Source organism: Dipodomys spectabilis, unplaced genomic scaffold, assembly GCF_019054845.1.
Source record: "Dipodomys spectabilis isolate Male_0828 unplaced genomic scaffold, ASM1905484v1 ptg000188l, whole genome shotgun sequence".
Taxonomy (NCBI): domain Eukaryota; kingdom Metazoa; phylum Chordata; class Mammalia; order Rodentia; family Heteromyidae; genus Dipodomys; species Dipodomys spectabilis.
This window is the reverse complement of record NW_024870865.1, coordinates 5,610,579-5,637,899: the sequence shown is the minus strand read 5'-3', so window position 1 is coordinate 5,637,899 and position 27,321 is coordinate 5,610,579.

The window sequence follows — 27,321 nt, the reverse complement described above, 5'->3', positions numbered from 1 at the left end:
GGAAAAATTCCCACATAAATGAGTGCTAAGGAGGATGATTTGTAACTGGATTTAAAGTCCAAGAAGTAAATGAATGAATGAATGAATGAATGAGTGGATGGATGGATGGATGGGTGGGAGAGAAGAAGCAAAAGTTAAGTTACCCAGTGAATAAGTGATAGACCAATCACACAATGGACATAGTTACTATAGTCCAGGTAGCTCTAAGGAGAATAACAGGGTAACTAGAAGCAAGATACTGCCTACTTCCCTGGAATCTGCTGGGACTCCCTGGAGCTGAGGGCTTGGTGAGTCAGCCACACACCCCTCAGGGAAAATTTCAAGAGTGACTTGTGTTCGTGTTCAATAGAATATTATTAAACAAATATCATCAGAGGCTAGCTGCTGCTGGGATTAACTCAGAGATGAGTGGATAGAGCTAAACAGAATTGACTATATTGTTGTTCTGTCACAGATAATTATCTGTTAGGTTGCAAACCCCCAGCATGATCTTAATAATCGTTATTAAAATAACTGCTTCCCTGTTTCTCCACAAATTACCTTCTGGGAGGTGTAATTAACATCAGCAGGGGAAGGAAGGTACGCTGTGCGGTTTGGGAGGACGATGGGTGACAGCCAGAGCTGCGATCGCCCCTGTGGAACTCAGCAAGGACAGCAGTGGGTGAAACAGGATGACGGATCTCAGTCACCTCATCGGGGAAAACAATCCTTAAACAAACCCCACTGGAAGGGCCAGAGAAGGTCGAAGATGAGCCCAGCACCAAAGTATACAGGGGGTGGGATGGGGCACTTGCCTAGTGGGCAGGTGGTGGTGAAGGAGGGTATTCTAGGAAGAAGACAGTGCTCCCGAGAAAGCGGGGAGCTCCCTGAGTGCTGGGGTTTTCAGAGGACCCCAGTGAAAGATGGATCTGATTGCGTGTAGATGTGCAGATATGAGCATGTGTGTGTGTGTGTGTGTGTGTGTGTGCACGCAGCATGGGTGTTAGGGGAAAGGAAGATGGGGTAGAGGTGGGGGGCGAGGTCCAGGTATCAGGAGGGGCTCACTGTAGTGCTGTTGAGTGGACTTCATCCTATGGGTGTGGCCAGGAGGTCTCGCCTCAGAGCACTTGACTACAATCAAGGGGGCAGGAACCTGGCAGTGGCCCCATGGGAGCCCTGTGCCAAGTGTTTGGTTGGATTGTGGGGGAGGGGCTTCTTATCTAAAGGACCGTGTTCCTGCTCAGTGCTCCCAGTGTGCCCACATGGTCAAGGGTATCAGATGCAGTGCTGGTCCTTGTCTGTCAGTGACACACACACACAGTGAGCGACCAAGCAAGGCTGTTCCAGCTTGGCCTCCTTTTCTTCTCTGCTCTCTAAGTCCAGGCCTCCCCTCAGAAAGAGGTACTGACTGCTGCTTAGATCCCAGTTCTGGGGACTGAATTAGCAAGAAGACTGTGGGCTTCGGTCACAGAGACCCAAAATCCAGCTCTGCTTCATTCTTTGGCACTTTTCACTCCGTCTTCCAAACCTCCATATCACCTCATTTCTCAGCTAAGGGGGACACCTGCCTCCTAGGTACAAATAAAGGAATGTGGGTAAAACAGCACTTCCTGGACCCCAGGGACATGTATGTTCAAAACACGGCTTTGCCATTACCGATTGAGCGGAGAATAAAGATAAAGTAGCGATCATCTTGGGAGAGACACTGCTTGACTCTGCCCCTTTGGAAATGTCCCTGCTGGCTGCTTGAATCATTTGGCAATGCCTCATTCCTCTAGTAAAATAAAGTTTGGCTGCAGAAAGCATTGCCATCCCAGAAGAAAGGAAAGACAATGCTCACCAAGGCAGTGGCTGTGTCTAATGTAAGATCCCAGAGGCAGAGGCCTTACTCTATCCTGGAGTGCAAAGCTAGGCAGCCAAATCTGTGACAGCTGCGTGTGAGCAGCATCCTCCTGAAGAACAGATGAGGAAACTGAGGCTCAGCACAGGGATGTCATTAAGTCCTCCTCTGCCAAAAGCCACCGAGCTGTGTTCCACAGCCAGAATTCTGTCTTCTCACCACCATGTTCCATTTACCAGTCATTTCTTCTTTCTTTTTCTTTTTTGATGCATTTTCTACCATACCTCATATTGCACATTGATCGATTTTCCATTCTTTTTATTTCACCTCTACTTGTTTGGAAATTTTATATACTTTCCCTGTTTATTGGTTGACTTTGATATTTAATAACCACACTCGACTTAAGACAATCTAAAACTTCAGAACTGAGCACAAGGGCTCATGCCCATAATCCTAGCTGCTGATGAGGCAAAGATCAGGATGATAGAGGTTCAAGCCCAATCCTTATTGGTTAAGATCCCTTCTCCTCCAATAAAAGCTGACTGTGTGCACTCCTGTCAACCTATTTGAGAGGTGTAAACAGGAGAATTGTGGTCCAGGCTGACCAGGCATAAACTTAAGACCCTATCCAAAAAACGAAAATAAAATAAAATAGAAAGGGCAGCATAGCAGGATGGGTCAAGTGGTAGAATGCTGACCTAACAAATGCAAGACCCTGAGCTCAAACACCAATAGTTCCCAACATTTTATATAAAGTAAGTCAATATATTGCCTTCTTTCTGACCAATGCATAGACCTTTGAACTCATTCACTGATCACAGCTCCCACATAGTATATGCTCACCCCCCCCACCGCACCCCCCACCCCCCACCCCCCCACCCCTGTTACTGTCAGGTTAGCCACACCTTTCATCACTGTTACTGCTCCTGAGTTGCATCATCAGCACAAGCCCACCGGTTTCTCAGCTCCACACTGTGTCTTTGACCCACCCACTCCTTCTTTTTCCTGGCCACGCCAGCTGCAGTGTACTTTTAAAAGTTCTCTCAGCCAGGATCTATGGGTGATGATATCCCTCACACTTTGTCTGGAAATCCTCACCCTTTCTCCCTCCACTTTAAATGACAGATCAGCAGGTGCCAGAATTCTCCTTTGATAGTTACTTCTCATGGCAGTGAAAATGTCCTTCCAGTGTTCTCTGGTCTCTATTATTGAGGCTGAGAAGTCTGTTGTCAACCTAATTCTATATCATTAATAGGAAGTGGGTCTTTCTCCTGTTAGGATTGGGGGGGGGGGTTGTTTTGTGTTAGTGAAAATGTTTTGATACACAATATACACAGAAAAAAATGTTCAATTCATAATCCAATTCAATTCAGCAGGATGAATTTTCACAACGAAAACATAAAGCATTAGCAACAAGCCCACTCACAACTCCCCTTCCAGTAGCAACTCTTCTCATCAAAGTGTATCTTCTGACCTGATTTCCTAACAGGATAGTTTAGTTAAGTCAGGAGGAGGAGGAGGAGGAGGAGGAGGAGGCGGCGGCTAGACACAGTGGCTCATATCTGTAATCCTTGTGGTACAAGGCCAGCCTGGAGATAAAAGTGTGTGAGGACCTATCTGAACCAATAAAAAAAAAAACAAACTTGTACAATGGTACACACCTGTGAACACTGCTAAGTATGAAATATAAATAAAAGTGAAGTCCAGGCCAGCCTGAGCATAAATACTCTGTTCCAAAAATACCTAAAGCAAAAAGGCTAGGAGCATGGTAGAGTGCCAGCCTTGAGTGAAGAATGCAAGACCCTGAGTTCAATACAATAAAAAACATTATTTTTCAAATCTCTCTGGAGACTTTTAGCTCACGTGTAATCTAGAAGAATGCTACTTGTTTCCCAAGAATCTGGAGATTCAACAGCTTTCTTCTGTTGGTTTCTAGTTTGATTCCATTGTGATCTAAGACTATATCTTGTATCATTTCCTTTATTTTAAAAATGCATCAAGGTATCTTAGCAACAAACACTAGAACAGCCTGCAACGTGGCAGCTGCTGTACAGATGCACTTATTGCTTCCCGGTCTGCTTGTCAGTCCTCTCCATCCTGAGAATCCCCCTCTCCATTTTGCTGCATTTGGTAAAACACCGGTAGGGTCTGCAAAGGGAAGATTTGAAAACCCCATCTCCGAGTCAGATCTGTCCTTTGCTCCACCCACCCTGGGAACTACTAACTTCAGAGATTGCAAGAGAAAGGTGTTGGAGCCTTACTGACAGACAAGTTGACAGAGTGGCTCAATGTGACCAGTTCCAGTGTCACACTGGGGACCCATCTCCCACTTGGCCAGGGATACCAGGCACTGAATGACAATGTTTTATGCTTTATAGCCAAAGAGCAGAGTTCCTGCTACTGGAGGCTGGACTCTCTGATGCAGGGATCTCTTTGATTACTTTTTAATGAAAAACACATTTGTACCCAGCCTGAAATTATATTGTCAGCAGTTAATTATCACTTGTCAAACAAGTGTGTGCCCAGATTGTGGGTTTAATTTCCATATACGTTTGCAAAAGCCTGGATCTTCTCATTTGATGAGGTCCTGGGAGCAAGAGGCACTCATTGTTGGGAGTGTTGCTTCTTCTGAATGCAGATATGTGGTGTGTGTGTGTGTGTGTGTGTGTGTGTGGTGTGTTGTTTTGTTTTGCTATTGTTTTGGGAGTTCTGTTTGGGGGAAAAAATTTTAATAAGCAGGTTTCTTTGCAATCTGAGTGAGAGCTGTTCACGTGTAATAAAACATAATAATGAGTTAAGCAAAGAAAAAAAAAATCAAGAGATTGGAAAGTAAACTCCAAAGAAATCTCTGGAAATTTGGGAGCACGTGGGCCTGATGCAGGCCCAGAACCAGGAGCTGAACCCCTCACAGGGACCCCACTAAAGAACTCCTGGTTGCACCTCAATTTCTGTGTGTGTGTGTGTGTGTGTGTGTGTGTGTGTGTCCTCCTTGCTCTGAATGGATCTTGACCACCCTTGTGGTCAAGAACCTGGCAGACCCAAGTTCAAGTCCTGACCTTCAGTACCTTTGGGACTTTCATTTCCACTGACCTGTTGCTGATAGATAAAAATGAGGCCGGAGTCTGTTTTGCCCTTTTATGGCAACCTGCCTATTGCAGGGGTTAAATGATATCCTATCATCGATGAGCGTGCGAACCGTTGCCATGTCATCTCTGCAAGGAGGAGTAACCATGGCTGCATCTCCTCCCACCAGGGTTACTACTGTCATCATAATAATCATCACACCCTCTCCTGAGCAGAGTGAGACCCCTCCCGGGGAGGGGGTGGGCAGAGAGACAGAGATGGATAAAACATGTCTGTGTCTAATAGGGACAAAAGGCAATATGATAGAATCTGGGATGAAATACATGCTCAGTAAACCCTCCTTTGCTCTCTCCAGCCCAGGACCTTCACCATGGGAAAGAATAGTGAGTGGATGGGGGAAAAAAAGAGGAAATCAGGATTATTTTCCAAGTATGATAATAAATGGCATCACAGCTCAGCTTAGAATCCTCCCAGAAGCTGGAGTTTTTCCTGTGATTTTAGTTCTTTGTTCTTCAGCTGGTGGCTGTTTTTCACCAGCTAAGCTAGATGTTATCTGAGACTGAGAACTGATTTCTGCTCGTGATTCTTTCCGAACCATCCAGTGCGTCATGTGGCGCACAGGCCACATCAGAAACGTCCAATGTGGTGGGTGATGGACGGGTGGGGAGATGCAGGCACGGAGCAGACCTGGGTCTCCACGGGCATTCCAGTCAAGCGACTGAGCCTGGAGTGGGAGAGGAGGCCAAGGACGGTGGGACAGAACTCAAAAGGTTAGCCGGGGGGCCCGGAGAGAGGTGGGGAGTGGGCTCCAGGTTCAGGGAGTGAATGAAAGGAGTGACTTTGATGTACCGTGGAAAAGCCAAGCCTGAGAACAGACATCCAAGGCCAAGCTCGGTGAAAAGTCACCGGGTATCTGCTCTTGGGCCTGAGTTTTCCCAACCACACCACCTCTGCAGAGTGCCTAGCTCTGAGGCTAGAGTGAGAACGGCAGCTCTGGTGTAATTCAGCTTTAACATGGAGCTTCTGGACCTGGAGAGACTTGTCTCAGCCTTCAAACAAGGGGCCAGACAGGGCTGCCTGTGCCTGCCAGCAGAAGGCTGGGGTAGGACTCAAGGCAAAGGGCTGGCCCAAGCCGGGAGCAGAGACTCCTAGGTAAGGGGGAGGGTGGGTCCAGTCTGGTTTCACAGGTCTTGTAAAGTCTCCTATCTGGTCAGCTCTCAACGGGAGCCATCTCCTTCCAAAACAAAGTTGGATGAGACAGGAGCATTCTGGGAGACAATATGGCAGCCACTCCCCTTGTACCACAGTCCTCCGTGTCTCCCTCGCTTCCCTTCCTCCATCCATCTCAGACAGGTCCTCTGCTGACTTTGCCTTTCATCGAAGTCAGATGAACTTTGATCCCTGGGGAGAGCAGGTCCAGAACTGTCCAGAACTGTGCTCCTGGCATTCACCCTAGCCTGGAAGTGAGGCCAGAGTTCCTCCCTTCTGGGGGAGTCTCCTGGGGTCATCTCTGATTCTCTAGCCGCTTAGTCAAGTCCTGTATTGATCTAAGCCAATCCCTACGCCAGGACAATCAGTTTGGAATTAGACATGATACTGAACATCAGCCGATCAGAAATAGGTCCAGAATTTTAATGTTCTAGCTGCCAGGGACAAAGTCCTCTACTAAAGAGGAGAGAGGAAAAGAGGTGGCTGAAGGTGATACCTCAGCCATCAGAGCAGATAGGAAACACAGTCCTTGGCCTGACAATCAAAATGACACTCGCCTTCCTTTATGCATTACCGTTTAAGTCAGGGTGTACAGAGGATAAATAAAGGAAATGAAATGAAGGAGAGTAACAGCAAAGAAGAGTCTGCAGAGGGAGGAGCAGGATGAGACCTACAACTGAAAAGCATGCCTGAATCCACAGCATGGCAGTAAGCTTAGCATCCCAGCTTCAGAAGGCTCTGTGTGTCCTCAGGGCCCAAGATGGTGGCACCTCCACCACATGACCAGTGGGCAAATGATCGCAGGAGGGTAACAGTGAACACAAGAAAAGGGTTGCAGCGCTCAAGTGAGAACGGATGGGTTCGTATAAGGTCACAGCAGTTTGCACAAACAAAGCAGGTGTCTACAAAGAAATGTAGAAGAGGAAGAGCCTCGTTTGTGTCGTGTGTGCGTGTATGTGTGTGTACATGTGAACATGAGTGTGTGCATGTGCAGCATGCGTAGAAGAGACATGTACTGGGGTGATCCTATGTGAGAAATCTGTATCTTTGTGTGCCTGTGTGCCTTGCACAGAGAGGTTCAAGAAATCCCAGGCTCCAAGAGAACCCCAGCTCCAGGTCTCAGCCCCAGCCGGGAGTACTTTCCACCACCCATGTTGCCGGTGACCATAGCCAGGGACAGCTGGCCTGGGAGCTGCTTCCTAGGGTGTCTAAGAAGGGACCCACCTTCCTTGCTGACTATGGACACACAGCCAGAGCGAGAAACAAGCTGTGCTGTTTCTTAGGGCTTTGTTTGTTATTGCATCCTATCCTAGCTTATCCTGACAGTCACACCAGTGTGAGAGCAATTATGAAAATATATACTTATATGTGGGCAGAAAGAGAGAACGTATTAATATGTAAAGACTACTATCTTTAGGCTGATGTATACACTCTTCCATAAACGTTTGCATTTTGCAAATGTTCAGCCTGCAGATGCATTATTTATGCTAAGGAGAACTCTCACTGTTGTTACAGGAACACCTGGGCTCTGGCCAGGCCATCTTGGTCCTGGCTCATTTTCGGTCTTCGTCTCTAGCTCCTGGGATACTCAGCCTCTGTCCTGTCCAATTAGCTCTTTATTATAGATCGTTTTCTTCTCTAATTGTCTGTCCTGCATAATTTAACAAGGCTGTATAGTGTCTTGTTCCCTCACATTTAATTTAGTGTTTCTTCCTCCCCAAGTGCAGGGGTGGCAGAGGAAGAGGTGGCAGAACTCCTCCGCTCCTGAGAATGATTAAAAAGCATCCTACAGAGCAGACACTGCCTCACAGAGAGGGGGGAAATTGCCCTCAAAGAGCCTCAAAAGAGCCCTTCACGGTACAGTCTGAGCCCACAAACCTGTCTCTAGCTGACAGACTATCACAGCCCAGGGCAGTCAGGAGCTGGCTCATGGTGAAGCCGTGCACACATGTCCATTCTGGACTGAGGCCTGCTTTCTTCGAGAAAAGTCTCCAACAGCCAGAGGGGGTAGCACCCCCAAGTGCAGGAGAAGATACCTACTTGGGTGCACTGAGGCCTAAGAATCATGGGCCCCAATACAACCATAGCAATAATAATAACATCAGGATCAATCCACATGTTACATCGTGCATGTATAACTGCATCCCGAAGGCAGATGCTGTGGTGCTGAGCTGATCTGTGAAGGTGTCACCCATGGGCTGGCTGTGGCCTTTTGCTAATCTCAGGTAGGAATTTCAAGTCCATTGTCTACAAAGCTTCTACTGTAGAAGTACTGAGGGCTCATAGGGTAGGCTGACAAACCCAGAGGCTCATAGCTCCAGGCTCTGACAAGTATAGACTTAAGGATCTAGACTTTAGAAGCCAGAGGCTTATGGCTAAAGGTGCTCAGATTAGAGGCTTACTGCTCTGTAATCCTATCTCTAGTGACCACGCAGCCATGCAGGTGGGAGCCAGTGAAATCCTCAGCTCCAAGAAGTATCCAGAGGCACCAAGAGTCAAAAGTACCTCTGCCATCCTAGATCTTAAGCCTTGCATGGGCTTTAGAGGGTCCGGTGTTGTAGCAATGGAGTCTCATGTCGCAGGAGCCTATGCCGACTCTGTCTTTCATTGTCTCTACCACCCATTCTGGAACTCTTCAGGTTATGTTGGTTGCTGGGGCAGTCATGACTAGAACAAGGCCGCCTGGAGCAGAAGTCATGGCTGAGTTGCAGGAGTCCGGGGGCTTGCGTGAGCATAAAGAACTCTCACGAGGGCTGAGGAGCACCAGAGAAAGGGCCACAACCCCACAATTCCACAATTCCCACCAACAATTCCCCAGAATAAGGGAAGGGTCCCGCTTCTGCCATTCCTTGCATCTCATGTAGTTCAAGGGGAAAAACAAGGATTAAAAAAAAAACTTCTATTTAATACAAAACGACCTACTCAACACCACTTAACGGTGCTCAACCCCTGCCCCTCCGTCCCCTAGGGAGAGTTGGGCACCTCTGATCTGAATCTAGGGGTCTGAGTTTGGAGAGTTAAGTCACTTGTACCAAGTCCCACAGTGAGGGAGCAGCAGAAGTCAGGCTGGAACCTAAAGTTCTGAAGCACAGACCAGCCATGGACAGAGTCAGCACAGCACAGGGTGCCCATGAGCTTGGAGAAAGTCACATTGTTACCTTGTCATTAAAACCAGTGTCATCAGCTGGGCTGGACGAGAGATTGCTCAGGTACTGCTTGATGACTGGCAGCTTCTTCAGCAGGCCAGGCCCTGAATGGGTGAGGTCCTGACTCCAGCAGGAGTTGTATCACCCAACGTAATCGGTTATAGGTGAACAATGTTGCGTGACTGCAGTCCACTCAAGATGTCTGATGCGTGTTTCAAGAAGCGGGGTTGGGGGGAGGGGGGTTGACTGGATTTAAAAGGAAAGCTAGAGATCGTAGGAGCCCTGGGGAGAGTCGGTCTGAGAAGAATCACTGTGCTACACTGTAATGAGACAAAAAGTGAGTGACAACCATCGGACAGAGATACATATGACATTAGGACAGCGGAATCGTCAAAATCACGAGATTCATGTCACACGAGATCAGTGTCACCGGAGGTGGCTTATGAAGCCCCGTGTGAGTGCTTAGAATGTCATGGAACCTTGACAGCAATGTATCAGGAGGTCACCAGGCACGAGGCACCTGGGGAGGGCTTCGAAAGGCACAGCCATGGATGGTCACCTGCACGACCCAGGCTTGACACCTGCTACTCAGCCCCTCGACCATGCTGTCACCTGGCCTCTGGATGAGGAAACGGAGAACCAGTCCTTTGGTTCACCTTGCCTTTGCTATCTATGTAATCGGTAGTCGTCTATGTCTCCTGTTCCCTTACCAACCAGACCCCCGACCTTTCCCTGCCAAGAGGAATCATCTCTGTACCCAGCAGCCTCCCTCCTGCGTAGAAAAGGATTGAACACCTAGTAGATGTTCAATGAATCTCGATGCTAGGATGAAGCTGCACAGGCAGAAATGGTGGCCGCGCTGTGTCCTTGGGTAAAGAACTAGGAGTGAAAATCCTCACCTTGTGAGCCCTGCATCCCATTTCCCTGGCTTTGAGATTGGAGAGCCGTACTAGCCTCCGAGCGAGAGGCTGACAGACAGAGGCCTGCAGGGAACCCTTCATCTTAGTCAAATCATAGTCAATCTGTCATGCCAGGGGTCCCGCTTGTGCAGGGAAGTGGGAGGGAACGAAGCAAAGCCCCATCCTACAGACCTCAAGCTCTAGGAAAAGAGTTGGGACTTTTCCAATAGGTAAAGGGAGTTGTTGATTGTTTTAGAACGAGGTGAGGCCAAGAAATCTCAGCTCATGAGGGTAGCAGGAGATGCTAGTGGGCGCAGAGCCCCCCAAGAGGAGCATGTTAAAGGTGCAGCTGACAGCCCAGCTTAGATCTGAGTCCCTGAGTCTCTGGGGCATCTTTTTTTTTTCTGGCACCAGAGTTTGAATCAGAGACTCATGGTTTCTTTGCTGGTGCTCTACCACTTGAGTCATGCCTTCAGCCTGGCTTTTTGATGGTTACTTTGGAGATGGAGCCTAGCAAACTTTTCCACCTGGGCTGGCTTCAAACCACGATCCTCCAGATCTCAGCATCCTGCACAGGATAGGATGACAGATAGGAGCCACCAGTATCCAACAAGGGATCTCTTAGGTTTTGAAAAGCTCTCAGATGGTGCTGAAGAAGCTACATCCCAGACCCACATTTAGGAGATGTTACTACAAGGGACAAAATTCTGTTCCATTTTCTCCTTTGGGGGAAGGACAGCAAAGTAGAGAAAAGGGCTGTCTAACGGATGAGGCCGATTTCTCACTGAAAGTGCTGTTTTGATCAGGTAAAAGCAACATGCTGGTGACAAAAAATACTACTTTGGATCAAGTGAAATTGCTGTCTTTATAGGCCAAAATAGCCATCTGCAATTTTATGTACTGGTTCATTCAGACAGGTCCATTTCTGCTGCAGCTAAGTTTGCATTTACTGAGGGCATCGCTGGACACCGAGAAACGAGTCCCTTCTGCGGGGACCCCATTTGGGGACCGCAAATCACTCTAAGTGGGCCCTCCCCTCCTCCTCTGTCTCTTCAGACCAGGAAGCAGCTGTCCCTCCCTCCAACTCCTTCCCAACCTTTCTCCCGACCCCACCCATGAAGCCCGCCACTTCCGCCCATCTACTCACACTCTGCTCCAGCCACCACAGAACTCCTCCTACCTCAAGATCCTCACACACAGCCTTCTCTCTGCCCCAGATACCCCCCAGAAATACAACCGTTTCTCTGGGAAGTTAGGCTGGCTGGCTGGGCACAAGGGGACCAAAGAGCAATGACAACAGGCAATAGCCAAAGCCTCTCTATCAGGCTGGTGGAGGGTTGGGGGAGTGGGGGGGGGGGGGGAACATGACATACTTGGCCTGAGCCAGTGCCGGCCAGGAGCCCAGAGTGCAGCCATTGAACTCTGAGTGCCTATGGGACATGGAGTTTGCCTATGGTTAAATAGAGTGCAACTACCCACCATTGGCCTATACTTACATCCTGTATGCGTGTGCACTGCTTCACCAAGAATGCAAAAGCCAGTGACAGAGACCACTGCGTGTCCCTTCACGATCCTAGGGAGGAAGGTGAGGCTCCCCCATGCCACAGGCAGGTTCTGGGGCCCTGGAGCACCAGGAGGGCAGAGAGGAGGGCCGAGACAGGACTCGGGTGTCAGTCCTCAGAGTGGGGAATGGGGAGGAGCTCCCTGGGCACTTACAGAGCACAGCGTTCAAATCTGATCAACTGCAGCTCTGTCTGCTCTCCTGGGTTCTGGGGCCATCTCCCTGAGCCTCAGTTTCCCCACTGTAAAGGTGAGGTGGAAGCAGATGCAGAGGACCAAGGGAGGAAGGGAGAGGACGGTGTGACACTGCAGAGTGCGCTCCACCATGAACCCAGGACCTGCCTGTGTCGCCCAGGAGTGCAGCACGGGCCCTGTGGACCCATTTCACAGATGGGCCAATCACAGAAGCCGCTGGCCGTGCTGATACCTCATGCTCCAGGTGCCTGCCCAGACCCCACAGCTCCCTCACAGCTCCCTACACAGCAGGTACTGACAAGGTCCCCTCTCCACAGGGGGCAGCCATGCTGTAGGGCCATGGGCTTAGGCCATGAACTTCCCAATCACCTGGAGACTGGGTATTTGAGGCCCAGAGCAGAGGCTCAGAAGAGCAGAGGCTAAAGGCAGTACTATCTGGTCCCAGGGCCCTGTCTTGGCCACCAGCCCAGACCCCACACTGCCAGGACACCTTTCGCCAACACTGAAAAAGTGATGACAAGTGTGGTCACCCCTCCTTCCTCCACCCATAGATCCTGGGCTTGTTCTGCAGCCACAGGTGCAGGCCCAGGGACCTTTCCCTCCCTGGGGAGAAGCTGATCCTGGCACCCCAGTCCCCTTCCTCCCGAGAAGGTTTTAGGGGTGAGTCAAGACCCAAACCCAGCCATCAAGGTATGAGGGGAAACCTGCTCCCAGGAGAAAACTGCTGCGTCCAGGAAGTGTTCTTCCTGCCCCAATTTCAGCCTTTCTCCTTGACTCAAATGTTGTTGTGAGGATATATGATGTTTGGCTGTGGCAGCCATCCTGTAACCATGAGGGGGGAGGAAAAAAAAACTAGGGATAAAAACTAGCACAGCAAGGTGATAAAGAAGGAAGAAATGATAACATCACTGAGCTTCTGACCAGGCCAAACCGTCTCCCTCAGGACCAGGAGAGAGCAGATGTTTTCTGCCAAGGGAAAGAAGTAAACATTTCATTTAGGCTTTATACGCCACAATGCTAAATCAAGGAAACAATGTTAGTACTTAACAAATTTGAACAAAGAAAGCAATTTTAAAAATCTTCTGTTGTGGTTGCTTTTGATTTGGTGGGGGCGGGGGTGGGTATGATACTGAGATTTGAAGTTGAGGCTTTGTGCTTGGTCAGCAGGCATGCTGCCTACCTGAGCTACTCTCAGAGCCTCTTGCATTTTAATCATCTTCAAATAACAGCCTAGACCTCAATCCCCCTTTTTACACTTTCTGTCGAGCTGGGATGACAGAAGGTTGCCACACCACACTCCGTTTTAACAGGTTGAGAGGAGGTCTTGCTAACTTTATTCCAAGGCTGGCTTCAAATCATGACCTTACTGATCTCCACTTCCCTGAAGCAGCTACATTACATACTCCTGGCCCAAAGTTTCACCAAAGTCTTACAGATGAAATCCAAATAGAATAACTGCCATTTCTTGACCACACAGGCCCACTCGGGAGAATAATTGTTTTCTTTTTTTTTTTTTTAATCTACCTGGGATTCGAAAGGTGGTTTTTCATGTCATCACATCAACTGCAAACATGTGTCTGCAAAAGCCACCCTCCACTGTGAGCCAGACAAAAACAAACAGTAACCCATGCTGCCCAGGGGGTGCAATTCACTGCCCCCCTCCTGCCCTGCCAAAAACTTCTGGAGTCACTTGAGACTGGCTTGAGTCGTTGTTGGCTGGTGTTGTACCACAAGCTGCCCAACATCTCGCAGTGATTGATCCTTCCTGTGAACCCGTCTGCTGCATTCTGTGTCCCCAAGAGACACTGGGAGGCTGGGGGTGAGGGCTGTGTCTACCCAGGGTTTCTACTCCCAGAGTTTCCCAGGAATTGAAACTGGAAGTCTTATAGCCCAGGCCCAAACTCCAAGAGTTCCACGTGGCAGGCCACGTATTTCACCCTGGGCCCCTCTATACCAAATGAAGGGATACGGGAAAGGAGATTCTTATGTGGCAGCCATAGAAAGACAATACTCTTGTCCAGCTTCAGGGATACAAACATGTGCTTTAAGTTCTACAGACGAAGAACTAGGAATGATGGATGCATGATGATTAAACAGCCAAAGTAGGAGGGAGCTGATGGTTTCAGAGATGTTGTTCTTGCTGCGTTCACTGGTCAGCCCAAACAAGTGGTTGTCTGTCCTGATAAAACTCTGTTCCTTAGATGTAGTTGGGGTCTTGTAAAGATGTTATCCATCAGTAATAAGTACAAGATGATTGCCAAGTGATTACCAGGAGTGTGATTTGGAGCAGAGACAGAGATGGCGGCAGGGTTGCCAAGTTTTTCTCCTGATTTAAGTTCACCCGTAGGCCCAGCAAAAGCAGGCTTTGAGCATAGAACGACAATCCACCGTGAGCCCCAATAACCATGGGTGGATCATGAGAAGAAACTCGTGAGAGAATGAACAGATACCTGGAGAACTCTGCATGCTATGAAGCACTGTCCTGTGCTGGCTGGTGGAGAGCCGCAGGGCTGGGACTGCAGAACTCACAGCCCCGGGCCTCCTCCACCTAGATCTCATCCTGCTGCACAGACCTGGGTCTGCACAGTGCCCCAGTCCCACCCGCCTTCCCTCCTGCCTCACAGCCAGCGCCTCCCCCGCTTCCCCACAGACACTGAAGGACAAGGCTCGGACTCTGTCATTTTCCCCTGAAAGACTGTCATGAGAAACCAACTGGTTGTCATGAAACCAGTCACGTGCTCTGCTGAGGTAGGTATTTTGAGAGTGATGGGGAACGGGTGGTAGGAGAGGGGCAAGGGGTGGTGGATGTTCAGGGCAAATGGCCTTCAAACGTCAGCTCCCCGTTTCTCAGGGAAATTGAAGTAAGAATCGCTGCAAATGAATTTTGCCATCAGAGAAAGAGATCTGTCTCCCCCTCCCCCGCCCCCAATGCTTCACCCTGAGAGTTGGTTTCGAGAGGTTTGGCAAAATTCATTTTTCCAGCAGACAAGAGATCAACGTATTAAACAAACACTTTCCGCGCCAGGAGAGCCTGCTGGCCACTCCAGGTAATTGTGCTTCGTCCCGAGTCAAGTGTTGGGTTCATCCCTTCCCCTTTCTTGTCTTCCTCCCTCCTCCCTTCTCTCCCTTCCTCTGCCCTACTTCCCTTCTCCCTTGCTTCCTGTTCTTCTCCACCTCCTTCCTTCTCTTCCCAACAAACCAGCCCCAAGCCAGGGATGGCAAACAGCTGCACAGTCCCTTCATCCCAGCACTGATGGGGTTTATTGAGGACAGAGTACCTTGGGGGCCCGGGCAGGGTTTCAGGAGCTGGTCAGGAAAGGTCTTTCTGAGATGTGAGGAGCTGACCTCCAGGTCAAGCTGTGCCAATCTTGTCAGGCCAGAGAGCTAGGACTTTACCATGCCGATGCCATGGCCCAAGTGATTCTTGAACCTGAAAAGGAAAGGTGTACCTGTTCCCCGACCCCAAACCCATGGAGAATGGCTGTTCCTGCCTCCACAGCACAATGGACAGATGGGGAAACTGAGGCCGAGGGCAGTTCGGCACTCACTCAAAGTGCCAAGGCCAGTAAAGGTTTTTCCCTGGGAGGACCTGGAAGGGTGAGCCGGGACTGCCCAGGGACATGAGCAGGATGCAGACATGGCAGAGGCTGGGGAGACCACAGGAGGTGGTCACCAGGCCAAAGGCCAGTTTTGGAGCTGGACAGGGATGCCCAATGTCCCCCTTCTCAGATGAAGCTACCCCAGGCCGTCTCAGCCAGGGGAGGAGCCATGGTCCCACCACCAACGTGTCCCCAGGACCATAACAGGTGATTCACAGGCCTGGCACACACAGGTGTGTGACAGCCGTGCCAAAGGCCCCCTGACTATGGCTGTGCCCTTGAACCACCTTTGAGAAACAGACGGTGTGTGCCCCAGACCAGCAGCCTTATCCTTCTCTCCTCTGGGGAGACCTCGGCTCACTGTTTGGATCCCAAGGGGCTTTTCACAAGCATGCTTCAAGAGCGAGGATGGGGGTACCAAGCCCCCGTGGGGCACCAGGCAATCCTCAGGGCCCCCGTGGCCTTCCGGGTCCCACCTGTGAGTACAGCAGCTCCAGGTCCCACTCAAAGTCTCAGAGCCAGGGAGCGGCCCCGCCCGCGGTCAGGCCTGGTTGTCTGACTCCATTCTAGATTCTTGCCACACACCACCTTCAGGGATCTGGCTGCTCTGTGTGTGTGTGTGTGTGTGTGTGTGTGTGTGTGTGTGTGTGTGTGTGTGTGTGTGTGTGTGTGTGTGTGTGTGTGTGTGTGTGTGTGTGTACGCGCGCGCATGCGCATGCACAGCAGTGGGAAGTCCTGGGGCACTACAAAGCTATAACCCTAGAAAGTCCAGGGATGTTCTGAACATGACTGAGCCAAGCCTCCGTTCTCTGCACCAACCCAGAACACACATGGCTCAGCAGAGGCTCCAAAGGAAGCCAGGACAGGATCCACCCAGACACAGAGGCCCTCGTCTGTCTCCGGCGATCTAAGAAGAGTCCTTTCCTTCTGCAGCCGTGAGGTCCAGGAGCCCCTAGCCTGCCTGCCTACCTCCTGCCCACCAGCTTCTCCCACCAGCCTGCGGAACTTCCTGCCAGCCACTCACCTCTGAGAGCTTCCTCTAAACCTGACCCCCACACCAACCTGTTTGTTCAACAACTGCTGGCCTGCTGGCCTCTGACCGGTCAGCTGAGGGACTCTACCACGTACACTCGGCAGTTATCAGGGGATATAGACAGATAGACAATATAAATACCCAAGGAGACAGCAGAGTCATTGCTATCCATCCTCTTCACAGCTCCTCAGCCCCTTATACCCCATCACCTCCACTGGGACCTCCCTACCCAGCCTCCTGCTCCCCCCTGCCCCCTTGTCCACAGTCCCCTCCAACCAGAAACCAGAAAGAGCAATGCGCTGCAGAAATCAGTGCCTATCTCCTGACCTGCTCCCCCCCCCACCCCGTCAGAGGTTCCCCTATGGTTCCAGGGTGGACCTGACCTGATGGGATACCCCCCAAGGCCATGGACCACTCAATGCCTCTCATTCTTCTTCCTTCTTGGGTGACTCAGTGAGCACCCATGATGCGGGAGTGTGTCTGCCCTGCCCAGGCCTGGAGGTCATCTTCCCAGCCCTAGAAATATTACTTATTTACCACAGAGACACATTCGGCGGGAGCTCTGGTGACTGGAAGCCAGGGAGCCATTCAAATCCCAGAGATGTTAGGAATGGCGGAAAACCCCAGCTGAAAAATCAGAGAGAGAGAAGAGGAACCAGAGGTGTCCGGGAGATGAATCTGTCGCCCCGGTAGGAAAGAAATACGTGCAATTATCCTGTATTGCATTGCACTGAAATGTACACTCCACACTCAGCTGCTTACAAGTCTCAGATTACCCAGAGAGAAAGCACAATGAAAGACAAGGGGGAATAAACAGACACACATGTTCCCCCAAATGACATTATTCAAAGAGCAATAAAAAAAATGGGCTTAAGACACAGACACATGGATGACCATTTGCTATGGAGGACTGTCCTTTGGGCTGTAGATGGCTGTCCTCTTACTATATATACATACAGAGAGACAGACAGACAGATTCTGACATCTCTGGGCACCAATCCCTTCATGAAGACTCCACCCTTGTAAACCTCATTTAATTTGTCAAATGCCATCATATCGGGAGTTGGGGTTTCAACCTGCAACTTTCAGAAAGATACAGACTCTTCAGCGAAAACCTGTGGCTTTGTAATTGACTTGATGTGCTCACTATCCAAGCCCAGGAAAAGCCCAGGTGGCCTCAGGAGAGGCGGCTTGGGGCACAGACAAACCACCTGGCCTAGCTAGAGAATGCTTGTCAAGTTCAGCAACTACCAAGAATTGCCCTGCACGTGCAGATGGGACTCAGGGAGAGGTCCTACGGGTGGGAGGGGCAGGAAGTGGGGCACCTTCCAGGACTTCCTACCTGGGCGTTGCCAGGTGGACAAAGCGATGCAGTGCATGGAGCCATGTGTGCCCTGCCACATCAGGCTTCTCTAAGAAAATGAGCTACACCAGAGTGCCAAGCTCCCACCAGTTCAGCCCCGCCCTGTGCAGGGCCTCCAAGGGCAGACCACTGCAAGAGACAGCAGGGGGCTTGTGATCAGATATTTCGCCTTGACCACCTGTTCAATGAGTGAATAAGAGGGGGAGGGAGGGAGGGGGGACACCAGGAGGGAGGGAGGGAGAGAGGGAGGACAAGCAAACCAGCAAGAATACACTAAACTCACTCTCCAGTGAATGAAACTGAGCCCAAACCACCACCCTGTCAAGGCCTTGGTTCTAGCACCTCCCTCTTCCCCAGGACTAAGGCCATTTCCTCTGAGCCTCCATCTCTGCGGGGCTTCGTTAATGAAGATTTAGTGTCCCGATGGAGCAAGGTGAAGGTGCTGATCAAACCCCGTCTACGCCAGCCTGACAGGGGATGCTGATGAACCGGGCTATATGGTAACCAAACCTCCATCCGATGCCTCTCTTCCTTTTCCCTTTCCTCTTCCCCTTCCCAGAGTAGGACGGGCCAAGCATCATCTGGGGCTGCACAGCCTGTGGGGGAGTAATAGCGCTCAGTCTTGGACTTCCAGGATGCTTGTGGTTGCGGCAGCAGACACACATCTCCTCTGTTGGAGGCCAAGGCGACAGAGGTTCATGGAAAGATCTGATCAAAGACTACAGGGTTGGAGATCCAGGGGCCCAGATCTCCACCTCAGGCCTCTGTCCTGGCTCAAGCCTAATGGTTACTATGAGTCAGGTTTCAGCCACCAGAGGAGACAGACCTTCTCGGGGCAGTGCCTACAGAGGATCAGAGGCTAATCACTGTGACCAGAGCCATGAGGACCCCAAAGACACCGCTCCAATTGGATGTACATCCTTACCAATGGGTCATGGCCAGGGAGATGACCATGCCAATCAGGGAAGCCCCTCCACACACACACACACACACACACACACCAGAAGCTCAGGCAGGGCAGACAGTCCGACCCTGCTGCCAGCACCCCTCTCCAAGGGGTGAGCCTGTCCAGGCGTGCAGCCGCCACGCCTCCCCTCCCAAGCTGCGCTGGGAAATGACTCCCACTGATGGGGATGTTTGCCCAGGGAATTAAAGAGGCAGCACTGTTGCCAGAGTAATTAGACACAACGAGTGGATGAACGTGCCGAGCCTCCAAATGCTGGCACACAGCTCCTGGCTCCCTTCTGCCGGGGCCGTGTGTGTGAGATCACTGCTGCCCCGCTACCGTCCTGTACAGCAGTTGGGAGCTAAGGCAAAGACGGGGAGACCTTGAAACTGTCAAGGCCAGAGAAACAGGCCAAGAAGGGAGAAAACACCTGCCTGGAAAGAGAGAGGAAGAGGCAGGCCTGGAGCCCAGGTCAGGCCAGTTCTGGGAAGTTCTGGCCCATGTGGTTCAGGACCTGCTTTTGCCTTTGCAGACTGTGTTGATAGGGAAACAGCAGCTGTCTGGCCTGTCTGGCCTGCGGTCCCACAGGTGGAAGGCCTGGGCAGCCTACAGAGAGAGGATAGGATTTGTGAACCAGCAGCAGCAAGGCTCAGCAACAAGCCTCTGCTGGGCAACCCTAGGTAAAGTACTGACCTCTCTGATCTATTATCTGCAAAGAGGTTCTAATTGATGGCCTTAAGGTTCTGACAGGCAGTGAACAGGAGAAAGACAGCCTAGACCTAGAGCAGGTCGTGCACACTGCATACCTAACAAGCAGACCCGGGATGGGCAGGTCCTGTATCTTCTCAGCCATGGAAACAGCCCCTGGAGTCTGGGCCTTCTGCTCTGCCATCAGTGTCCCAGCCCCCTTTCCCCTCTACCCTTAGGAAACCCATCCATCTACCTAGAGCTCACACATGTAACCCTAGCTACTCAGGACTGAGATCTAAAAGCTCAGTTAGAAGCCAGCCTGGGCAACAAAAGTCCATGAGACTCTTATCTCCATATTTTCACCCCAAAAAAAGCTAGAAGTAGAGCTGGGGTTCAAGTGGTAGAGTGCTAGCCTTGAGCAAAAAAAGCTAAGGGACAGGGGCTGGGAAGGTGGCTCAGTGGTAGATCGCTTGCCTTGCATGCTCGAGGCCCTGGGTTCGATTCCTCAGCACCACATAAGCAAAAAGAAAAAAGCCGGAAGTGGCACTGTGGCTCAAGTGGTAGAGCGCTAGCCTTGAGCTGAAGAGCTGAGGGACAGCGCCCAGGCCCAGAGTTCAGGCCCCACGACCGGACCCCCCCCAAAAAAAGCTAAGGGACAGCAGCAAGCCCTGAGTTCAACCCTGTACCAGCACAGGTAGCTAGATAGACAGATAGATAGATACATAGATAGATACATAGACATGAACAAAGAGAGATTTAGCACATCCAGTTGGCCATGTACCTGGTGCATCTGGAGGTCTAGATTCTAACCAGCCTCTACCATATTCTTTTTTTTTTTTTTTTTTTTGGGGGTTCGGTCGTGGGGCCTGAACTCTGGGCCTGGGCGCCGTCCTTCAGCTCTTCAGCTCAAGGCTAGCGCTTTACCACTTGAGCCACAGCGCCACTTCCGGCTTTTTTCTTTTTGCTTATGTGGTGCTGAGGAATCAAACCCAGGGCCTCAGGCATGCAAGGCAAGCGCTCTACCACTGAGCCACCTTCCCAGCCCCTCTACCATATTCTTGTTGTGTGACCACTTGCCTCAGTTTCCCCACCTGTGTGAGGAGTGCTCATCCTGGACTTTCCCAGGAGGAGGGTCCCACCCTCAATAAAACCCTTCCAGCACTCCAACTCTGAAAGTGCCCTTGAATAGAACGCAGGCTGCTGTGTGGCTTTGGGGAAGTCACTTAAAGTCTCTGGCCTGGGCTGACGTGCTCACCTGACTGCAGCAGCCCTGTACTCAGAGCCAGAGCCCCTTCCTTACCCACCTTGATTTACACCCCGTGCCCAACATGAGCATACCCCAGCTCCGTTCCCAGGCCCCCTCAAGGTACCAGGGACAGCCAGGACCCCCTGTCCCTCAGGACAAGGGACATACCTGGACTGCAGAAGTGATGACCAGCCCTCCGTGCCCCAGGGGAATGGGAGGAAGGCATTCGGCCATCTGGCATCCATTCGGCCCCAGACCCAAGTCCTAGAGGGAGCGGTGGCGACAAGCATTTGAAATGCCTCATGCTCAGGTGCCCCAGGCCGAGCTGGCAGAAGTATGCATGGCTACGGAATTAGAGAAGACGACTTGGCAATCCTGCGCTGTGCTTAACCTAGCAAATAAACACACAGGGAGGACTTTTTCCCTGCAGAGAGATTTACACTCAAATGCCAGCGAGGGTGGATGGAGGGGTGTTCCAAGCACGCTTGTTGATTTTTAAAACAAACAGGGGGGGGGGGGGGGAGGAGAAGCCGGAGACTTCCAAAGGCCCCTGGGTAAGGACACGCTAATCAGACAGGCCGTCACTCCGTGTGATGGTTTCCAGCTACGTTTTTAAGATGAGGCAGAGGATCCACGCTGCCAGAAACGTGGCCAAGACAAACACAAGGGGGAAGAAAGTTGGGAAGCCGTGTGTAAAAGACAAGCAAGTGTGGGGTGCTGGTGGCTCATGCCTGTCATCCTAGCTACTCAGGAGGCTGAGATCTGAGGATCGCATTCAAACCCAGCCAGGGCAGGAAAGTCTGTGAGACTCTTATCTCCAGTAAACCACCAGAAAGCCGGAAGTGGTGCTGTGGCTCAAGTGGTAGAGCGCTGGCCTTGAGCTGAAGAGCTGAGGGACGGCGCCCAGGCCCAGAGTTCAGCCCCACGACCAACAAAAAGAAGACACGTGAGTGCTTCCATGGGGAAAAGGAGCCTTCATCCTGGGTGGGGAGGGCAGGCTGCGGGGGAGATGGAGGATGGGGAGGTTCCTGGTCCTCACTGGGTATTTTGGAAATGTTCAAAAGTTCCATGAGTCACAAAAAAAACAAACAAACAAAAAAGACAGTAACGATGGCAACACTCACTTTAAGTCAGCGCACACTCTGCTAAAAGCAACAAGAAAAGGAATGTTTTGCCTTGTTTTGTTGTTGTTTTGTGGGTTTTTTTTTCAATGTGTGTTCTCAACTGCCAAAGCTGCATTTCCAACATTTGGCCGCATGTCTGTTGGTATTTTTATATCTGTTTTTCAGGCATAGTTATTATTGATCCGTATGTGTAATTGAGTGTCCTAAGGTGGGTTTTTTAAGCCTTTTTTTTTTAATTTATGTGATAGTTTGAAGCATTTTCCCATCTAGTAGAAGTATAAACAATGTTCTCATTACCTATAGAATATTCTGGATGCTCCAGGGTTAGTTTAGATTCTTCCCCCCCCCCCTTAATTTTGTCTTTATTTCCTGCTCATCTGAGTAGCAGTTTTATGGTGATGATTCATGCCTAAAACTTTTGAGGAGAAGCATATGGGCCTTTTAATGAGTCTATGCCTTAGTTACAAATACTGTGTGTGTGTGTGTGTGTGTGTGTGTGTGTGTGTGTGTGTGTGTTCAGTCTATTGAACATGCTGAAAGTGGTGACAATATCAACAGGGTTGATGTCATTCTCCAACCGCCTTCATGTCTCAGCCTCACATCTGCAGCCCCACTGAAGACATCTGGGTGAACCCAGCTCCAAGGACCCTACAGGCCCTACAGCTGCCCAGGAGCCTGGAGGTGCGCCCCGACCACTTGTCGGCATTGACAGGCCTAGACCTGTCCAGCCACCACCTGTTCCAGCTCTAGCTCAGCCCTGGCACCAGGACACCAGCTGGAGAGAGGGCAAGAAGGCATGCATGCTCAGTGGGCTCTCCTTGTTCCTCCCTCTCTCCCTGCTCCAAGCCCTGCCAGGCACCCACAGCTCAAGATGGGTCAAGTTCAAGGCCTTGTTCTGGGCCACCAGGCCTCCTTGGCCAGAAGCAGAAGAGTCAAGATGAGGGAGACCTTCACCTGCAGTCCCAGCTGGAGAGATCCTGCGCTGTCCTTGGCTCACCTTGACAGGACAGGCCCCGCCCATGCCTGCGTGCTGGGCTACAGCAAACACCGAAGAGCGCTTCCCCTGCTTATTTCTCTGGCCACCCATCTGCCACCTAAGCCATTTATTTGTACCTGGATGAGACCTCTGACAGAGCAACCAGTCTGATCGCTCTGGCCTTGCACTGGGTAGCAGGGAACAAGACAAGTTGAACTTATCCTCATTTTCAAGCCCCTAACATCTGGGTCCTCTCACACCCACATTGGATGTGAAAAGACACCCAGGGGTTCTGAGCAGGCTCCCCGGGGTGAGAGTAAGGCATCCTTGTGGGGAATGGCCCAGAGCCCAGATGTGGCCCCCACTGCTGCCTCCGGGGCTGGCCAAGCCCCTTTCCCCTGAATCACACTGAACCTCCTCACTGGGCTCCAAGCCCCACCCTCACAGCCCATCATTTCCTGCCACAGTGACCCTGAAAAGATGAGCAGGATCACATCACCCTCCTCAGACCCTAGGATACCTTGTCCCTCGCTCGATCAGGGAAAAGTCCTCACAGGCCTCCCCTTGCGGCCAGCTTGGCCTATCATCTGCCCTTCTAGGCCTTCACCTAGGCTCAAACATGGAAGGCACCCTCCTGCCCCAGGCCCATCATCGTACCCTCTTTCCTCTCCCTGGGCTCTTCTTTTTCTAGACTTGAGTGTGGCTGACTTCTTCAGCTATTTCCCGTCTTTGTTTAAATGCCACCTTCTTGATGCGCCCTTCCCTAGCCACCGGCTTTAAATCGTACTTCTAATTCCCATCGGGCCAGATGGCCTATCCTTTCTCGCCCTGTATTGGCGTGCCAGCCTGGAACCTTCCGTCTCATTCCTGTCACTTCCAAGTCTGCCCCACAGGCTGAGGGCCCGGCGAGGATGAGGACTTCCGCTCAGCCTCAGGGATATCAATGGACGCCTCCCCAGCCTCTTACAGATGTGGTGAACACCCCAGGAGGCACAGGGCAGCCCTGAGCCCCTTTCCCTGGTGAAGTCCTCAGGAGGGAGGGAGGACCCCACAGAGGAAGTGATGTGGGTGACGTCCAAGGCCATGCCCACCGCTGGCCTCCCAGGCTCCCCTGTGCCCGGGGTGGTGAAAGGAGCCGATGAAGGTCAGCTGCAGGCAGCCTGAAGTCTTGCCTCCATTTCCAGGGCTTTCCTGCCATCCGCTAACCACCATGGTAACTTTATGTGTCAGTGTTGCTGGGCCACAAGGCCAGATATTTGGTGACACATTGTTCTGGGTTTTCCTGTGCGTACCATGAGGAAGTGCCCACAGAAAGTCCAAACAACACCATCAGACCACAAAGTCTCCAGATACTGGGATCCTTGGCCATAACCTAGCTCTATGAGTTATGCCCAATATCTACAGTGCAATGAAAGAGACGTTTAATCCTATGAGCAGAGAACCAGAGACACTAACACACAGCCCAACAGATGTTAGGAAAAACTAAGAAAACCACAATTTGGAAGCCACTGAGAAAAAAAGATGTGTGTGTGTGTGTGTGTGTGTGTGTGTGTGTGTGTGTGTGTGTGTGTGTTTAAAACAAACGAGACTGTTGAAATTTTCAGCACAGGAAAATTCTGAGATGAAAAAAAAAAATCTGAAAGGGAGGTTGAAAGAATGAAGAATGAGTGAGAAGACTAGAGATTTAATCCTTCCAGTGTTCAGTAGGAGACAATAGAGGCAATGAGAAATGAAGAAATACTTGAAGAACATTATCCGGAATTGTTGGTAGACAATAAGAGCCATCCAAAAGATATTTAATGAGATAAATAAGAATAAAGCCATCCTTAAATGCATGTGGTAAAACTGCAGAGTAGCAAGAGAAACAGACAAGGAGAAAACACTGAAACAGCCAGGGGGAAGAAGGGAGGGGAAGACCTCACAAGCAGATGAGTAATTTCTCAATTGCAATGACAGACACTGGGAAGACAATAGAATACACTGCTTTCATTGGCTGAGAAAAAAAGTTAAGCGTCAGCCTTCTAGCAAACGTATGTTTCCAGAAGGAGGGTAAAATAGAGACATTTTCAGACTGAGTCTAGCATCCATAGAAGGTAAAGTCTACAACATATCTTCTTCCAGCAGAAAGAAAACTTTTTTTTTTCCAAGTAGAAAAAAACTCTAAGGAACAAAGGTGAGGTGGAAGGAAAAAGAGAGCGGAAATGATATGGTGAGGCATCGTGCTGATATTCACACACAGAAACCTAAGCTAACACCAGAGGCAGGAAGCAATGACAAGAGTGTCTGATGAGGGAAGTTAAAAACAAACAAGAGACAAGATAGACACAGCGACCTACACCTGTAATCCCAGCTACTCAAAAGGTAGAGAGTGAAGGATCGTGGTCTAAGACCCAACTAGACAAAAGCACAAAATCCTATGCAAAAATAAATAAATAAATAAAGTAGAGGGCTGGGAAGGTGGCTCAGAGGTACAGTGCTTGCCTCGCATGCATGAGGCCCTGGGTTCAATTCCTCAGCACCACATAAGCAGAAAAAGTCGAAGTGGTAGAGCGCTAGCCTTGAACTAAGAGCTGAGGGACAGTTCCCAGGCCTCAGAGTTCAGGCCTCATGACCGACAAAAATAAAGAAATAAATAATAAAGTAGAAAGCAGAAATATGGGAGTAGCTCACGTGGCGAAGTGCTTTTCTAGCAAGCAGGAGGCTCTGAGTTCAATCCCCAGTACTGCTAAATTATAATAATGATATAATCAAGAAGCCATTAAAACTAGAGACAAGAACCCCAGGAAAGTTAGAGGAAAGTGACCAGAGCATTCCAGGCCACTGATTGCTTGGAAAAGTGTCAGAATACTGACTGATACTGTTCAAGTAAGCAGCCACATTAAAGTGTAAACCACTAGAAGAGCCGACCAAGCAGACAGGACACATAACAGGACACAAAGCAAGCTTCACAGACTTCCGGTATTACAATCCAGTCTCAGATCCTCCAGTGATCCAGTCAGAGATGAATAACAACAGGGCAATATGCCCGTGTAGTTAACAAATTAAGGCAGTTCTGAATTCATTTAAAACACAAATGAAATGATTAAACCGATAGGAAAAACCAATAATGACACCATCATCTACTGACACTCCTAGAGTGCAGGGAAAGTGGTATTCAGAGAACTGTGGCCTTAGGTTCTTACATTAGAGAAGAAAAATCCACTCAAAATCAATGAGCTAAGTATCTAGATTGAACAGAGAAAGAAGAGCAGACCGAATCTTCAAGAAATTGAATGAATAGTAGAAGTGATCATTAACAAAACAGAAATGAAATCAAAACATTTATGGGAGAAACACAGAACAGGCAAAGCAAACTGATGGTAAGGAAGGACACCGACAGCAAAAGTTGGTTTTCTGGGTGGACTGGTTTGGGGAGTGACTGGGGCTTGAATTCAGAGTCTGGGCACTGTCCCTTTGTTTTTGGCATAAGACTAGTAATCTATCATTTGAGTCACACTTCTACTTCTGGCTCTTGGTGGTTAATTGTAGATAAGAATCTCATGGGCATTCTGCCCTGTCTGGCTTTGAACCATAATCCCCAGGCCTCAGAGTCCTGGGTAGTTAGGATTACAGGCGTGAGCCATACCGGCACCCAGCTTGCTGGGTGAAAACTTGGAAGGAATCTGAATATATGTCAGCACTGAAGTCTTGCAGTTTGGGTTTTTGTTTTGTTTGTTTGGCTGGTTGGTTTGGTGTTTTTGCTTTTCGCTTTTTTGTTTGGGGTTTTTTTTTCTTTTGTTTTGTTTTTTGTGCCTGTCCTGGGACTTGAACTCAAGGCCTGGATACTGTCCCTGAGCTTTTGTCCCCAAGGCTAGTGCTAGGATTATAAGTCTGAGTCTCCGACACCCCATGGCCTTGTTTGCAAAAATGAAGTAGTTCTGTATGGGCAGAGGTGGAAAGACATATGAGAGATTACTGAGTGTGCAAACACACATAATATTTGATACCTTTTGTGTTTTTCAAACACACATTAAAATGCATGCCTATGACGTGGTATGGTACTTACCCAGCATGGCTATCATGCTTAAGAATGTGTCGGTTAGGCTACTAGCCACTCTGATAACCAGGATTATTACCTGGGAGGGACTCACATGTAGAGGTGAGTTGTGGAGGAGGCTAGCCCGTGGAACTCTTCCTTTATCTAAACTGTTCAACGCTATGGCAGAGAGAATATATGCATGAGCACATTCAGTATCAAAACTAAAATTTGAAAGAAAAAAAAAGCCAGAGGGTTATGTACATTGCCACATTGCCAGGAATAGCACAAAACCACACAAATAAAACAATCACCTGAACGAAACCAGCCAAACGAATGCTGGCACAGAAAGCTACTGGGAAGTTGCTGAGAAAAACAGGGTAGATCCAAGTGGGAAAAGTGTTCTGAAATGGAAAC